The sequence below is a fragment of the Hemiscyllium ocellatum genome, chromosome 21 (assembly GCF_020745735.1).
Source record: "Hemiscyllium ocellatum isolate sHemOce1 chromosome 21, sHemOce1.pat.X.cur, whole genome shotgun sequence".
In the NCBI taxonomy this organism is placed as follows: Eukaryota; Metazoa; Chordata; class Chondrichthyes; order Orectolobiformes; family Hemiscylliidae; genus Hemiscyllium; species Hemiscyllium ocellatum.
In genome coordinates this window covers 54,633,436-54,649,954 of record NC_083421.1, presented here as the reverse complement: position 1 = coordinate 54,649,954, position 16,519 = coordinate 54,633,436, and positions in this window count along the sequence as shown.

The window sequence follows — 16,519 nt, the reverse complement described above, 5'->3', positions numbered from 1 at the left end:
TGACCAGCACTCGGCTCCTGCAAGATAGCACTCGGAGCAGTCCTATCCAGCGGCCTAGGTGAGCCGAGACTTTGGCCTCCAGGTCCTGCCAGTTGGCCGGCCAGGATTCCTCGGTCGGGCTGAGGTAGACCACCAGGTACAGGAGATGTGTGGTACTCCAGCTGAACTCCTGAAACTCCTCCGGCAGGGAGTCCACCCGCCACGGACCCACCAGTAATCCGGAACATTTGGCCCAGTTGATCCTGGTAGAAGACGCTGCCGAGTACACGGCCTGGCACTCACGCATCCTCCCCAGGTCAGTGAAAGTGAGGAGCACGTCGTCGGCGTACGCCAAGAGGACACCCCCATGCCCGCGCCGCGCAGAACTAGCCCCGACAACCTCCTCCGCAAGAGGTGCAGGAAAGGCTCCACGCACAGGGGGCAGCCTTGACGCACTCCTCTCCCGAAGCGAAGGGGCGCCGTCAGGGACCCGTTAACTTTAACCAGACACTCTGCGGCGGCTTACAAAAGTTGGATCCGGGTGACGAACTGCGTCCCGAACCCGAATGCCCGCAGAGTCCCGAGCAGGTACTCGTGATCGACCCTGTCGAATGCCTTCTCCTGGTCGAGAGACAGGAAGGCGCTCGACAGAGCAGCCCGTCAACAGAAATGGATCAGGTCCCAGACCAGATGGACATTGTCGTGTATCCTCCAGCCCGGGACAGTGTAGGACTGGTCCGGGTGAATCATGTGGGCCAGCACGGAAGCCAGGCGAGAAGACAACACCCTGGCGAAGATTTTGTAGTCCGTGCTGAGGAGGGAGACCGGACGCCAGTTCTTCAAAGAACGAAGGTCCCCCTTCTTTGGCAGCAGGACGATGACCGCCTTGCGCCAAGAAAGGAGCAACATTTAGACACTCCCCCAGGACCTGTGCGTAGTCGCCCCCCAGGACGTCCCAGAACGCCTGGAAGAACTCCACAGTCAGCCCGTCCAGCCCTGGGGGTTTTCCCCTCGACAGCCGGTCGAGGGCGCCGGTCAGCTCCTCAAAAGGTGACGGGAGCGTCGAGCCTTCCGGCGTCCTCCAGGCTGAGCTGCGGCAGGTCCTCCCACAAAACTCTGCGAGCATCCTCGCTGGACGGATCCGGAGAGAACAGGGCCGTGTAATAGGATCGGACGTGGGCCCTGATACCCGCCGGATCCGAGACGAGGGACCCGTCGTCGGCCAGCAGCACAAGGAGCTGCTGACGGGTGCCATGCCTTTTTTCCAGCGAGCAGAAGAAAGGGGAGCAGCAGTCCAGGTCCTGGAGGAGCTGGATCCGCGACCTCACGTACGCGCCCCGAGCCCCGACGAGCTGCAGCTCCCGGAGCGCGGCCTTCTTCTCTTCGTACACCCCGCACAGGGCCGGGTCCGCGTCGGGCTGACCGAGGCGAGACTCCAGGTTGAACGTCTCCCTCTCCAACTCCCCGATCCTGCATTTCCGCCTCTTTGTCGACCGCCTCGCGTACTCCTGACAGAAGACGCGGACGTGAGCCTTGCCCACATCCCACCATAGCCTCAGGGAGGGGAAGCTTCCCCGCTTCCTTCTCCAGCCGGCCCAGAAACGACGAAACGAGTCCCGGAACCGTTCGTCCTCCAGCAGCAGGTTGTTAAAGTGCCAGTACGCGGAGCCCAACCTGGCGCCGAACAGAAGGAGTTCCGCCCACACCAGGTGATGGTCCGTGCACGACACCTGCCGCGTGGAGGCCTTCGGAAAACAGGAGGCGTACACCCGCGAAACCTACAGGCGGTCGATTCTGGACACTCCGACCCCAGGCCTCACGAAGGTGAAGGCGATGGAGTCAGGATGGAGATTCCGCCAGACGTCCACCAGGTCGAAGGACTTGACCAAGTCCCCCAACCTCCTCCCCGATGCCGAACTCGTGCGGGCACCGCCGTGGTCCCTGTCCTCGAGGACGCAGTTAAAATCTCCCCCGAGGACGACGCACTGGTTCTCGTCGATGGAAGCAAGGTGAGCGGACACTTCTTCGAAGAAGCTCACTTGCCTCGGCCCGGCCAGGGGAGCGTAGACGTTCAAGTGAAGCACCGCGCCCCCAAGCCGAACCGTCAGGTAAAGCAAGTGGCCTGGCACTGGCTCCCTGACCCCCAAGATCTCCGGCTGAAAATGCGGGGCCAACAAGATAGCCACCCCGCCAGATCTGTGGGTGAGGTGACTCATGTAGACCCCCCCCTCGCCACTCCAGGAGCCAGGTGGCTTCGTCTCCCGGGGTAGTGTGGGTTTCTTGCAGGAAGCACACCGCATACCTCCCGTCCCGAAGGACCGAGGGGGTCTGGAATCTGCGCTGTGACTCCCTGCTGCCGTTGATGTTGAGGCTGTCTAGAGTTATCTCCATATCGGAAGCATAGTGCAACCACTACCAGTAAACAGTTAACAAAATCTATATACAATGTTTACTGGGAGGATGAGAGAGGGGCACAGAAGTCCTTCGCCCTCACCAGGAGTGCTCCCAGGAAGTTCCTGACTCGCTTTCGCTTGTTCACGTCAAGCCCGGGCGCCTGGCGCGCAGCGTGGGCCGACCAGTACACTCTTTCAAAGGAGCTCCAGCGGTCGAGCGCCAGTTGGGCTCTATCCTGGCAACTCCGAGTTTCCTCAACAAATTCCCGGAGTTCCTCGAGGGGGATGAGGGGGAGATCGGTGGAGGGCACCTGGGACTCGAAAATCTCGCTGGAGACGGACACCGCATCGTCCCCAGTGTCCACCACCAATCCAGAACCCTCCTCTGGGAGGTCGCCCTCGGTCACCAACCCCTCCTCCACTGAGAGGATAGGGGCTGGACCGGCACCGCCAACTGGCCTCAAACCTCCAGTGACCCCACCCCCAGGGTCACCTTCGGTACCTTCCTCGGCGCACCCCTTCCCGGAATGCCCTGAGTTCGGGTCGTCGGGCGGCTGAGGCTCGGGGCCCCACTCCTCTCCCGGCATCAGGACGCCCGGCTCCTCGGGGAAAAGGTCCTCCCTCAGGGCCAAGGCCCCTGGAAAAACAGTCTGGGAGGGAGGAGCGAGGATAACACCTTCCTCCCCTCCACCACTCGACGACCCAGCAGAGAATTCACCGTCGTCGCCTGCACCACGGCCCGTGCAGTTATTAGAGTTCTCGCCAGAGGCCCGAGGAGTAATGGCGGTGGAAAGCCCGGCTGTCGCCCCCGGGGGTTTGGGCAGGTCGGGCGTGGTGCAGGACAGTGAGGAGGCACCGTCAGCTCATCCCCTGAGATGGGGGGGAATTTATGGGTCTTCCCCTCCCCGCCCGCCTTGGTGGTCATGGGACCCGAGGTCCCACCCCCCCAGCCTTTCCCAGAATACGATTGGCTGGGGGAAGACAGGGAGTATGGCCAGGGTGGGGAGTGTCAGCCGTGTCACTTCCTGCCCCGCCCCTGGTTTATCAGGTAATGACGAGCAGGGCAGGGGCGGTTCCCCCCACGTTCGTGCCACGGGGTGGCTGTAATTAGATTACTTACAGTGTGGAAACAGGCCCTTCGGCCCAACAAGTCCACACTGACCCGCCGAATCGCAACCCATCCATACCCCTACATATACCCCTTACCTAACACTACGAGCAATTTAGCATGGCCAATTCACCTGTGTGGGGCAGGGCTCAGGCTCCGGGGCCCCCAGACCAGGAGTTGCGGTGCCAGGGGCAGGTGTTGAAGCCCCAGGGTTTCTGTAACGGGGTGGGTGTTGGGGCTGGGGTCAGTGGAGCCAAGATCAGATACGGGTGTGGGGATCAGGGTTCCTGCGCCGGGGCGACGCTGGCACGGCCGCAGGAGCATTGTCGTGCCGGGGCAGGGCGTGTCGTTGGGGTGGGGGTGGGGGCGGGGATGGGGATGTCTCCCTGTGGGCGGGCTTGACGCGTTGCGTCTTCCTTTGCGCCTTCCGTGCGGTTGGACACTCACACCCCTCCCTGCCAGAGGCTGAGGCATTGGGAGCCTCCAGATTAGCCCCCGGTGCCGGGGCTCATGGTGTTGACTTCGGGGGAGGGGGAGTGGGAGTGGGAGCGCCAGCGCCACCCCTAGCCGTTGGTGTGGGCTGGGCAGCCTTCTGGATAGGGCAATTCTTTCTAATATGCCCCACCTCGCAGCACAGATGGCACCGCACGCTGTCCGCTATCCAGAAGGCGCGGTAGGCTGCTCCCTCATGGAGGACGGTGAATGAGCCCTCCGTGACCTCCTCCCAGGCCAGGCAAATGAATACCTGGCGTCGGAAGAAGTATATGTGACGGAGGACGGGGTCCTCAAGACCGAGCAGGAGCGGTTGGACACCTGACCGGATCTCCCCCAAAGTTGTTGAGATGGGGAAGAAGGAGCTCACTGGAAATGAAGGACGGGATGTTGGAGATCACGACCCTCTGGGCCGTGACCTCCAAAGGGTTGACGGGCAAATGTGTCCCGCCCACAGTGAGCCCCCTCTCCACGATCAGGTGGACCGCCTGCTCGGTCTTAAGGAAGAACACGGCCTTCCCGTATATGCGGGCCGCAGTGACGATGGCCAGTGGCACCAGCCATGACCTTATTGCAGGCCTCGATTTGTCGTGTTGGGATGGGGATTGGTCTTTACCCCCAGGCGTTTGGTCAGGTGCCTGAAGGGGGTTGCGGCCAGGGTTGGGACGGCAGCGGTTACCCCGCGAACTTCGGGCTCGCCCTACTCTGCTGCTGGATTTAGGGCGTTAGTAGGCCTCAGGCAGCAGCGGTGGAGGTGGGCCTTTGGCAGCAGCAGTGGCGGAAGGCCTGGGGATTTGCCCAAGGCCAGTCACCCGAGGTGAGTCCCAGACAGCGATGGTGGAGACCGGCCTCAGGCAACAGCAGAGTTGGAGGCAGGCCTTGGACGAGTCCCAGGTCGGCCCTTGGTCGCGGCGGTGGGGGGGCAGACCTGTTGGGGAGGGCCCCCAAGGCAAGTCCCAGGCAGCAGCAGTGGAGGTGGTCCTGGGGTGGGGACAAGGCGAGTCCCAGGCAGCGGTGGTGGAGGCAGGCCTCGGCGTAGTAGGCAGGCCTCAGGCAAGCCCTTGATTGCAGTGATGGGGGCAGACCTGTTGGGGAGGGTCCCCCAGGCAGCCCCAAAATTGAGTCCCGGGCAGCAGCGGTGCTAAGTGAGCCTCAGGTCGCAGCAGTTGTGGAGGTTGTGGGAAGGGGCCTCAGGCGAGTCCCAGGCAGCAGTGGTGGAGGCAAGCCTCAGGCAACAGCAGCAATTGAGGCAGGCCTCTGGCGAGTCCCATGCAGGCCTTTGGTCCCAGTGGTGGAGGCAAACCTGTTGGGGAGGGATTCCCAGGCAGCGGCGGTGGAGGTGGGCTTCAGCTCGCAGCAGTGGTGGAGGTTGTGGGAAGGGGCCTCAGGCGAGTCCCAGGCAGTGGTGGTGGAGACAGGCCTGGGCGGGGTCCCAGATATCAGCAGTGGGAGTGGGCCCCAGGTCAGCTGAAACACTGACTTGACCTGGGCAAGGCCCAGGCTGCAGCTCCAAAACTAGGCCCAGGACTCCAAGCTCTCACCTCCTTCCACCGCCTCCTCCTCCTCCTTTCACAGCTACACACTGACACTGATCCAGCCCAAGTGATAGGAAAACACCTGAGTGGTCCAGTGACAAGCAGTGTCCTTTATTTCAAAGGCCACAATGCTGTGTGATCAAAAAACGTGAAGGGGGAAATTCTGTTTTTTTTTCACCCCCACACTACCGCCTAACTGTGGTAGTACTTATTTTTTCCCCAGCACCCATGGTGTGTGTGTGCAAGTGCGAGACACAGTGCACAAATCTTTAAACTCCTGTTTATCTCTGTTGGTCAGGGCTCCTTAGTTGGACCAGATTAACAGCCCTAATTAGGGAACTCATTTTATTAAAATGCTGGAGATCAGAGCCAAAAGTGTGACGCTGGAAAGGCACAGCTGGTCAGGCAACATCCAAGGAGCAGGAAAATCGATGTTTTGGTCCCTGCTGAAGGGTTTTTGCCTGAAACAGATTTTCCTGCTCCTCAGATGCTACCTGACCAGCTGTGCTTTTCCAGTACCACACTCTTGGCTCATTTTATGACATCCATCTGTTTGACCTTGTTACATTTGTTACATCCCTCTGCTCTCAGTCCAGAGACATAGGCTTGTTCTTTATCACGTAGCCTCTCCTGGGGCACTTTTACACTGAGTCAGGTTCTTCCAACTCTGCTTTTGATGGGGGTGGTATACAATGCACAGTAGCTTACCTCATGACCCAGAGTGTCTCAGAAGAAATTAATTCTCTTCTTTTGGCATCAAGGTGTCAACATCCACCATGTCCATTTCAGATTATGGGGTACCTTCATTGCTTGAAGAAGAGGGAGTACCCACGGGTTCTGGAACAGTCGGAAAGCCTGTCGCGGAGCCAGATGCATTTTGCTCCTGTGCAGTTTGCAACTTTCATATGGTCCACAGGCTTGTTGGACCATTGCGCTAATTTGAACTTAATATATCACTGGACCGGACCTCACATCAACCATGCCTCTTACCCATTCCCATAGTTCTTACACCAAACATCACCTGAAGCAAAACGTCTGCTTAGCAGAGTCTTGTGTCCGGCGTTGGTATTCCTGATATTGTTTCAACTCATTGCCAATTCTGGATATGTGAGCTGTGGTCCTCCAAAGGGCAGTAAGCTGCCACACCCCCAGCAGGAAAACTAAAAAGGGCACCCAGAAGCAAGGACAGCACAGACAAGCGATAAAGGAAATCAGCATTAAGACACCACAACCGACTTGACCTCCACCTGAACAGAGAGTCAATGCAGGAGGAGGAAGCTATGGGGGCGGGGGCATGGGTACCAGTAAGAAACAATCAAAAAAGAAGGAAAACACGTCATGTCGCCAAAGGCCGACAGCAAAACGGAAGAGGCAGCTGAATAATGGACAATCTAGCAACTCTTCTGACGATCAAGGCATTTGGAGGGATGGCTATCAATAGAAAAAGAGTCACAGCACTCAGGGAGGTTAGAAGCACCCCCAACCTGGAATGACAGACATTCCAAGGGGCCTGGTGAAGCGAAAATGCAGCCCTTGGGAACCATAGGGTACCCACCATACCACAGCTCCGAATTAGAAGCTGAACAGTCATTTCCCTGGACTCAGAACTGGAACTTACTGGCTTGTCCCAAATTTAACACCACCAGATCAGGGAAATCTCCTCGGAGGAACAAGATGGCTCTCTGTGTGGAGAGTGTTCAATAGTTCACCCACACCACAGGGATATAGTGAGTCCCTCAATGACAGTGACAAGACCACTGGTGAATGGATATTGGGCAAATCTACAACCTCTTAAAAAGGGTTTTAAAGTTGCCCGTATTAACGTGCATACCGTTAAATCTACAATGTGATGTGTTTCCACATTGTCTTACCTGGCCAACATCAAAGCAGACCTCCAGTTTCTGCAGGACCTCAGCAGCTACTGAAAAATGGTCAAGCTTATGGACTCACGGGCATTCGATTTGTCAGGGGTAACGATAGCTGTTCCTCCGACCTGGGTATTCTGCTAAGAGGAAGCAACTTCTTCATCACTGAAGTTTAAAGTATAGGGGTTGGACACCTCCTTATAGCAGAAATTGTGTACAGAAATGCTCCCCTAAAACTAATTAACGCGTACCCAGCTGTAGCAAGAGTATGGCTGGCCATCCCGCAGTAGCTTCACACTGCTACTGGTGATGTCCAAATTGGTCATTCTGGCTGGAGACTTCAAGTGCATCTCCAATGCAGAGACAATCCAGAAGGACTCGGCAAAAGTGAGATCTGCAGACGCTAGAAACCACAGTTGAGAGGTCAGTGGTGCTGGAAAAGCACAGGTCAGGCAACATCCGAGGAGCAGGAAAATTGATGTTTCGGGCAAAAGTCCCTCATCAGGAATTCAGAAGGACTGACAGTGATCTGGACTCCACATCTAGATTCAAGATGGAAACAGTTAAAGTCACTAAGATGCATGACAGCTTCAGCACCTCTGCAGATGCAGCACAGCAATAGATACACCAGGTCATGGCCAGATGGGTCTATCTGCTCAAGGATAGATTTCCTGTTTGCGTCTCATGTTCTCAGTCAGATCCACCGACATCAAGCTGGTGTTCTTCTGTCACCTATGGGACAGCCAGTGGACCAGCAATGGTACATGAGAGCTGAAAATGAAACCGTTGACCCCCTAAAACATTGAGGAAACTCAAAAAAGAGTGAGTCTCCCTTGGACTGGTGAGAAGATCAAAAAGGTATTGAGAGAGAAGGTAACTGAAAACTCCAAAACACGCTGCAGAACTTACTCCTGTTGCAGACGAATGAGGGCGATGTCACAAGAGGATCTCCAAGAGGTGAAGAACCAGCAAGCCTCTCTTCTTCCTTTAGCGGCCTCCAAGATAATCTTGCAGTCCAGGGTCTGCTCAATGGAGCAGGATGAGACAAGCGTTTCTTCTTCCAGAAGGGGCACAAGAAGAGCTGATTGTTCAACTGCTGAGCACAGAGCGCTCCTTGTGCACCTTCTGGAAGAAAATGGCTCAGTAACATCATCTCAGTCTGACATACTGAGGATCAGCAAATCTTTTTATGTCAGTCTGTATGACACAAAGCCCACAGAGTGCAACTGAACAGTTATTCCTATCCTTTGTCAAGAACAAACGATTGCAAATGTGTTGCTGGTCAAAGCACAGCAGGTTAGGCAGCATCTCAGGAATAGAGAATTCGACGTTTCGAGCATAAGCCCTTCATCAGGAATAAGAGAGAGAGAGCCAAGCCGGCTGAGATAAAAAGGTAGGGAGGAGGGACTAGGGGGAGGGGCGATGGAGGTGGGATAGGTGGAAGGAGGTCAAGGTGAGGGTGATAGGCCGGAGTGGGGTGGGGGCGGAGAGGTCAGGAAGAGGATTGCAGGTTAGGAGGGCGGTGCTGAGTTGAGGGAACCGACTGAGACAAGGTGGGGGGAGGGGAAATGAGGAAGCTGGAGAAATCTGAATTCATACCTTGTGGTTGGAGGGTTCCCAGGCGGAAGATGAGGCGCTCCTCCTCCAGCCGTCGTGTAGTTGTGTTCTGCCGGTGGAGGAGTCCAAGGACCTGCATGTCCTCGGTGGAGTGGGAGGGGGAGTTAAAGTGTTGAGCCACGGGGTGATTGGGTTGGTTGGTTCGGGCGGCCCAGAGGTGTTCTCTGAAGCGTTCCGCAAGTAAGCGGCCTGTCTCACCAATATAGAGGAGGCCACATCGGGTGCAGCGGATGCAATAGATGATGTGTGTGGAGGTACAGGTGAACTTGTGGCGGATATGGAAGGATCCCTTGGGGCCTTGGAGGGAAGTGAGTGTGGAGGTGTGGGCGCAAGTTTTACATTTCCTGCGGTTGCAGGGGAAGGTGCCGGGGGTGGAGGTTGGGTTGGTGGGGGGTGTGGATCTGACAAGGGAGTCACGAAGGGAGTGGTCCTTGCGGAACGCTGATAGGGGAGGGGAGGGAAATATATCCTTGGTGGTGGGGTCCATTTGGAGGTGGCGGAAATGGCGGCGGATAATACGTTGTATGCGCAGGTTGGTGGGGTGGTAGGTGAGAACCAGTGGGGTTCTGTCTTGGTGGCGGTTGGAGGAGCGGGGCTCAAGGGCGGAGGAGCGGGAAGTGGAGGAGATGCGGTGGAGGGCATCGTCGATCACGTCTGGGGGGAATCCTTCCATATCCGCCACAAGTTCACCTGTAATCCTTCCATATCCGCCACAAGTTCACCTGTACCTCCACACACATCATCTATTGCATCCGCTGCACCCGATGTGGCCTCCTCTATATTGGTGAGACAGGCCGCTTACTTGCGGAACGCTTCAGAGAACACCTCTGGGCCGCCCGAACCAACCAACCCAATCACCCCGTGGCTCAACACTTTAACTCCCCCTCCCACTCCACCGAGGACATGCAGGTCCTTGGACTCCTCCACCGGCAGAACACAACTACACGACGGCTGGAGGAGGAGCGCCTCATCTTCCGCCTGGGAACCCTCCAACCACAAGGTATGAATTCAGATTTCTCCAGCTTCCTCATTTCCCCTCCCCCCACCTTGTCTCAGTCGGTTCCCTCAACTCAGCACCGCCCTCCTAACCTGCAATCCTCTTCCTGACCTCTCCGCCCCCACCCCACTCCGGCCTATCACCCTCACCTTGACCTCCTTCCACCTATCCCACCTCCATCGCCCCTCCCCCTAGTCCCTCCTCCCTACCTTTTATCTCAGCCGGCTTGGCTCTCTCTCTCTTATTCCTGATGAAGGGCTTATGCTCGAAACGTCGAATTCTCTATCCCTGAGATGCTGCCTAACCTGCTGTGCTTTGACCAGCAACACATTTGCAGCTGTGATCTCCAGCATCTGCAGACCTCATTTTTTACTCAAGAACAAACGACAGCATATGGGACAGGCTGGGCCAGCTATTATCTCTGGATGAGCTGACCAAAGGTCATGTCCTTAGAATAAAACTCCCAGAAGCAACAGCTAACCAGACAAGTTGTATTCGGTACAGGATGGCGAAGAGGATAAATAGGGTGGTCATGAGGACTTTAAACTGCTGAGTTGGGTGGGGGGGGGGGGGGGGGGGGGGGGGGAAGAAAGGAAGGAAGAGAAGGGAAGGGAAAGTGAAAGGAACAGGGAGTATGGAGTTAAATAGAAAGAGAAGCAGCAGGATAGCATGTGTGCAGGTGGATTTAAACTTCAGGCAGACTGGGAATGCAGCAAAAAGGTAGAATAACTTAGGACATCTTATGACTTCCAATATCTCTAATGATAAGAAAGTTAGCATTAAGGCACTTTACCTGAATTCTTGTAGCATTCGTAACAAAGCAGATGAACTAATGGCACAGATCATCGTGAATGATTATGATGTGGTAGGCACAGAGTCATGGTTGCAGAGGCGTCAGGGCTGGCAGTTAAACATCCAAGGATTTTCAACTTATCGAAAAGACAAGGAGGCGGGCAGAGTTGCCTTGTTAGTTAAGAACAAAATTAAATCTATGGCACTGAATGACATAGCGTTGGATGATGTGGAGTCTGTGTGGGTGGAATTGAGGAACCACAAAGGCAAAAAAAACCATAATGGGAGTTACGTACAGACCTCCAAACAGTGGTCAGGACCAGGGGCGCAACATGTTCCGGGAAATAGAGAAGACATGTCAGAAAGGCAAGGTCACTGTGATCACGGGAGACTTCAATATGCAGGTGGACTGAGTAAATAATGTTGCCAGTGGATCTAAAGAAAGGGAATTCATGGAATGCTGACAGGATGGCTTTTTGGAACAGCTTGTCATGGAGCCCACAAGGGAGCAAGCTATTCTGGACCTAGTGCTATGTAATGAACCAGACTTTATAAAAAAAATCTTAAAAAGTAAGGGAACACTTAGGAAGCAGAGTAGAGTTCAGTCTGCAGTTTGAAAGAGAAGGCAAAATCGGATGTAATGGTGTTACAGTTAAATAAAAAAGGTAATTATTAGGGCATGAAAGAAGAACTGACAAAAATAGACTGGAAGCAGAGCCAAGTGGGGAAGACAGTAGAGCAAAAATGGCAGGAGTTTGTGGGTATAATTGAGGACACTGTACAGACGTTCATCCCCAAGAAAAGAAAGATTATCCGGGGAAGGATTAGACAGCCATGGCTGACAAAGGAAGTCAGGAAATGTATTAAAGAAAGAGAGAGATCCTATAAAAGTGCCCAAGAGCACTGGGAAATCAGAAGACTGGGAAGGCTACAAAAACAAAGAGGATAACAAAGAGAGAAATAAGGAAGGAGAGGATCAAATATGAAGGTAGGCTAGCCAGTAATATTATAAGTGATAGTAAAAGTTTCTTTCAATACATAAGAAACAAACGACACGCAAAAGTAGATATTGGGCCACTTCAAACTGATGCTGGAAGCCTAGTGATAGGAGATAAGGAAATAGCTGGAGAACTTAACAAGTACTTTGCATCAGTTTTCACAGTGGAAAACATGAGTAATATCCCAACAATTAAAGGGAGTCAGGGAGCTGAGTTGAGTATGGTTGCCATTACAAAAGAGACAGTGCTAGAAAAGCTAAAAAGGTCTTAAAATTGAGAAATCTCCTGGCCTCGGTGGGTTACATCCTAGAGTTCTGAATGCGGTGGCTGAGGAAATAGCGGAGGCGTTGGTTGAGATCTTTCAAAAGTCCCGGATGATTGGAAGACTGCTGTTGTAACCCCCTTGTTCAAGAAAGGATCAAGACAAAAGATGAAAAATTATAGGTCAATTAGCCTAACCTCAATTGTTGGTAAAATTCTAGAATACATCATTAAAGGATGACGTTTCTAAATTCTTGGAACAGCAGGGTCAGATTAGAACAAGTCAACGTGGATTTAGTAAGGGGAGATCGTGCCTGACAAACCTATTGGAATTCTTTGAAGACGTGACAAGTAGGTTAGACCAGAGAAATCCAGTGGATGTGGTGCCACACAGGAGACTGCTAAGCAAGGTGAGGGCCCATGGTGTTCCAGGTGAGCTACTGGCATGGATTGAGGATTGGCTGTCTGACAGAAGGCAGAGAGTTGGGATATAAGGTTCTTTTTTGGAATGGCAGCCGGTGACAAGCGGTGTCCCACAGGGTTCAGTGTTGGGGCCACAGCTGTTCACGTTCTATATTAAATGATCTGGATGAAGAGACTGGGGATATTCTAGTGAAGTTTGCCGACGATACGAAGTTAAGTGGACAGGCAGGTAGTACTGAGGAAGTAGGGAGGTTGCAGAAGGATCTAGACAGTTTGGGAGAGTGGTCCAGGAAATGGCTGATGGAATCCAATGTGAGCAAATGCGAGGTCTTGCACTTTTGGAAAAAAGAATACAAGCATAGACTACTTTCTAAATGGTGAGAAAATTCGTAAAGCCAAAGTACAAAGGGATCTGGGAGTGCTAATCGAGGATTCTCTAAAGGTAAACATGCAGGTAGAATCCGTGATTAAGAAAGCGAATGCAATGTTGTTATTTATCTCAAGAGGGTTGGAATATAAAAGCACCGTTGCGCTACTGAGACTTTATAAAGCTCTGGTTAGGCCCCATTTGGAACACTGTGTCCAGTTTTGGTCCCCACACCTCAGGAAGGACATACTGGCACTGGAGCATGTCCAGCAGAGATTCACATGGATGATCCCTGGAATGGTCGGTCTAACATACGAGGAACGGCTGAGGATCCTGGGATTGTACTCATTGGAGTTTAGAAGATTAAGGGGAGACTTAATAGAAACTTACAAGATAATACATGGCTTGGAAAGGGTGGACGCTAGGAAATTGTTTCCATTAGGCGAGGAGACTAGGACCCGTGGACACAGCCTTAGAATTAGAGGGGGTAAATTCAGAACAGAAATGCAGAGACATCTCTTCAGCCAGAGAGTGATGGGCCTGTGGAATTCATTGCCGCAGAATGCAGTGGAGGCCGGGATGCTAAATGTCTTCAAGACAGAGATTGATAAATTTTTGATATCACAAAGAATTAAGGGCTACGGGGAGAATGTGGGTAAGTGAAGTTGAAATGCCCATCAGCCATGATTGAATGGCAAGTGGACTCGATGGGCCGAATGGCCTTACTTCCGCTCCTATGTCTTATGTCCATTAATTGGTTTTAACTATAGAATCTAATTGATGTTATTGAGATTGAGACAGTGTAGATCTGAAGTAAGGAATCCTCGTGAATGGATGCAAGCTCATAGGTATTGGGATGATCTAATCCTGGGAGTTTTACGGCATCTGGAGAAGAATCTCAAGAGGGATTATATAAAATATCTTTATGGTCCAGGATTTTTTAATTTTATTCAGAGGTTTATTTTATATGTATTCACTGAGTTTAATGCAATTTTTAAAAACAACTGAGCCTCTCAGCGGCTCAAAGGGTTCTATTTCACTCGGACATGATACCTGTACATTCACGTTTGGGAGTTCAGCTCCAATTTATTAATGCAACTATGATTGATAGCCTGCAAGCCTATTAAATGAAGAGTGACTAGTGAATAGAAATTGATTATAATAATAATAATAATAAATCAATTCAACAAGGTTCTCATGACATTGCATATTAGCAGGAAAATGCAAAGTTTATCATTTGCATGTAGAAACATTACTCAACCTTTATTTTAATGCCTAAAATTTGCTGAAAAAGTGATGACAACACTGCACAAATATTGTTTTCTTTCCAATTTCTAAATTGCTCATTCTTTCTGCCAAATTGTTCCACATACAACCAGTTTTTGGCTTAAGTATACATTTGAGGATCTAAAATCTGGTTTCAGGCTGTTGTCAGGGGCAACCATTTAATAATGCCCTTACGAACAGCAAAATGGCTTCTTAATGCAAGTAACAAAGTAACATAACAAAATGGCTTCTCGGCTGCAAATTGACAATTTGTTTAAAATGGCTTTTAACCCTTCTAAAAGCTGCATTCCTGAACTAATTGAACCAAAGATTAGCAGACAATGCTTCCTTCACACTATGAAACTTACTAAGCTAGATAGGACATTATTAACCATCCTAGCTAACCTTGGAGACAGCTGCCGAGAGATAAAATGTGCAAAACAAAGATCCCAGGAAATATAAAATTGGCTTAGCCTTAATGTCATTTTATTAAATTTTCTCTAATTAAGGCTGTACTATTTTCCAAAAACAGTTTAAAAATGGTCTTTGTTTCAAGATATTTGCATACCTTATCCAAGGAACACCAGTGTTTAATCTATATATTGCTGGACAACCTAAGCCTGACCATGATAATAAAAAAAAAGTGTGAAACCTTGCTTAACCAGGCTGAATTGCTAGTGTTTATTTGACTGATTGCGGAACTGAGGGACCCCTCCCATGGGTTGAGATCCTCACATTGACAGTGGGGCAGTCTGGAGCTTGAATACAGACTTTTGCATAATGTGGTGCACAGTCATCAATCTAGACAAACGTCCCATTGTGAACCTCTTTAGGGTCACAGTAACATGCAAGAGTGGGAGACCAAGCTGATTTTCAGCATGGACGATCACAATACCTGAAATAACACCACAGAATGAGAGAGATCAATACCTTATGACCAAGTCTCCCTTGATTTACACATGAATAGTTCTTTGCCTGATTCTGAATGAGGCAGTAATCAAGACAAGTGTTGTCAATATTGCTGACACTTACCCTTTTTGACAGCCAGGGCTCCTTGATTGGACTCAATCTGATCCAATCAGAGAACTCATTGGGGTCCAGTTGGTTGATCTTGTTACAATCACTACAATACCTGCTTCAATTGTTTTGTGAATATATATAAGTCATGAACCATTCCATCATTCTGGAAAGCTAATTATAGTACAATATCCCATTTTATGTTCTGCTGTGAAATGCCTATCCTAATTACAAAAAAGTATTGTTAAAAGTACATTCAGTCCTTGAGCCATAAGTATTTGAACCAAAAGTTTAAGTACACTATAAATGTTAGAGAATTGAGATTTGTGGGCACTTTAACTGCTAGTGTGTAGTGGAGCAGGAGGATGATATTATTTAATTTTTTAAAGTTTTTCTTCTTTCTACAATTTGGGTTTTATTTGTAGTATGCCATAAAACAGGGGGAGGGGTGGACACATTTTATAAAGCAACAAAAATAAAGTGGCAATAGTGCAACCAGGATCAGTATGGGTCATGCAAATGGGGCAAACTGCATAACAACCAATAAAATGTTTGGCAAACTTTTTCAAACATCAGCAATTGAAGATATGATACTTTTTACCCTTTGATTTTTCTCATTCACCCCAAAGATGTGGACTTAATAGAAAACATTTCCATCGATGTTGGTTAATACTGCACAAGTGGTCAACCTCCACATGAGCCTTAGAGTATCAGTGAGCCATAGCTAATCATATGCTTACACTTTGTAGCAAGTATCATTGAACAGCAATAATAAACCAAAATAACTTGATGCACCCTGATACTTGAATCCCATTTATAACAGTACTGTACTGAAAAGTCAGCAATTAGTATTTTGGACAGTTACAGGAATCCATAGCCCAACACGGAGGCATTCATGCTACCATTGAGCCAAGACTGGCCAAAATAGATCATCTCACTATTGTCTTTTTTTCAGGAAACACCTGAGTGGCCTGTGATAAGCAATGCCCTTCACATCAAAGGGCAATGCTGTGTGATCAAACAGTGAAGGGGAGGGTAGGGACTAATTCAAAATAGAGTTGGAAATCACCTTCTTTTTAAAAACATCAAAGGGCAAAGCTGACACTGCTTTTTTTTAAAATTAACCCCCACACTACTGCCTAACTGCAGTAGTGCTTATTTTTCCCCAGCACCCATGCTGTTTTTTTTTGCATGTGAGAGACACAGTGTGCAAATCTTTATTCAATTTCCACCACCAGGAAGAAAGGAAAACACCCAGGTGGCCAGTGACAAGCAGTGCCCTTCACATCAAACAGAAAGGGACCAGAATTCACAAGCCCAGATGCAGAGCAAGGATTAACCCTCAAGTCTGGCACCTTAGACCACTCAGCCATCCTGACAAGTGGCCTCACTATTGTCTTAAGGGCAAA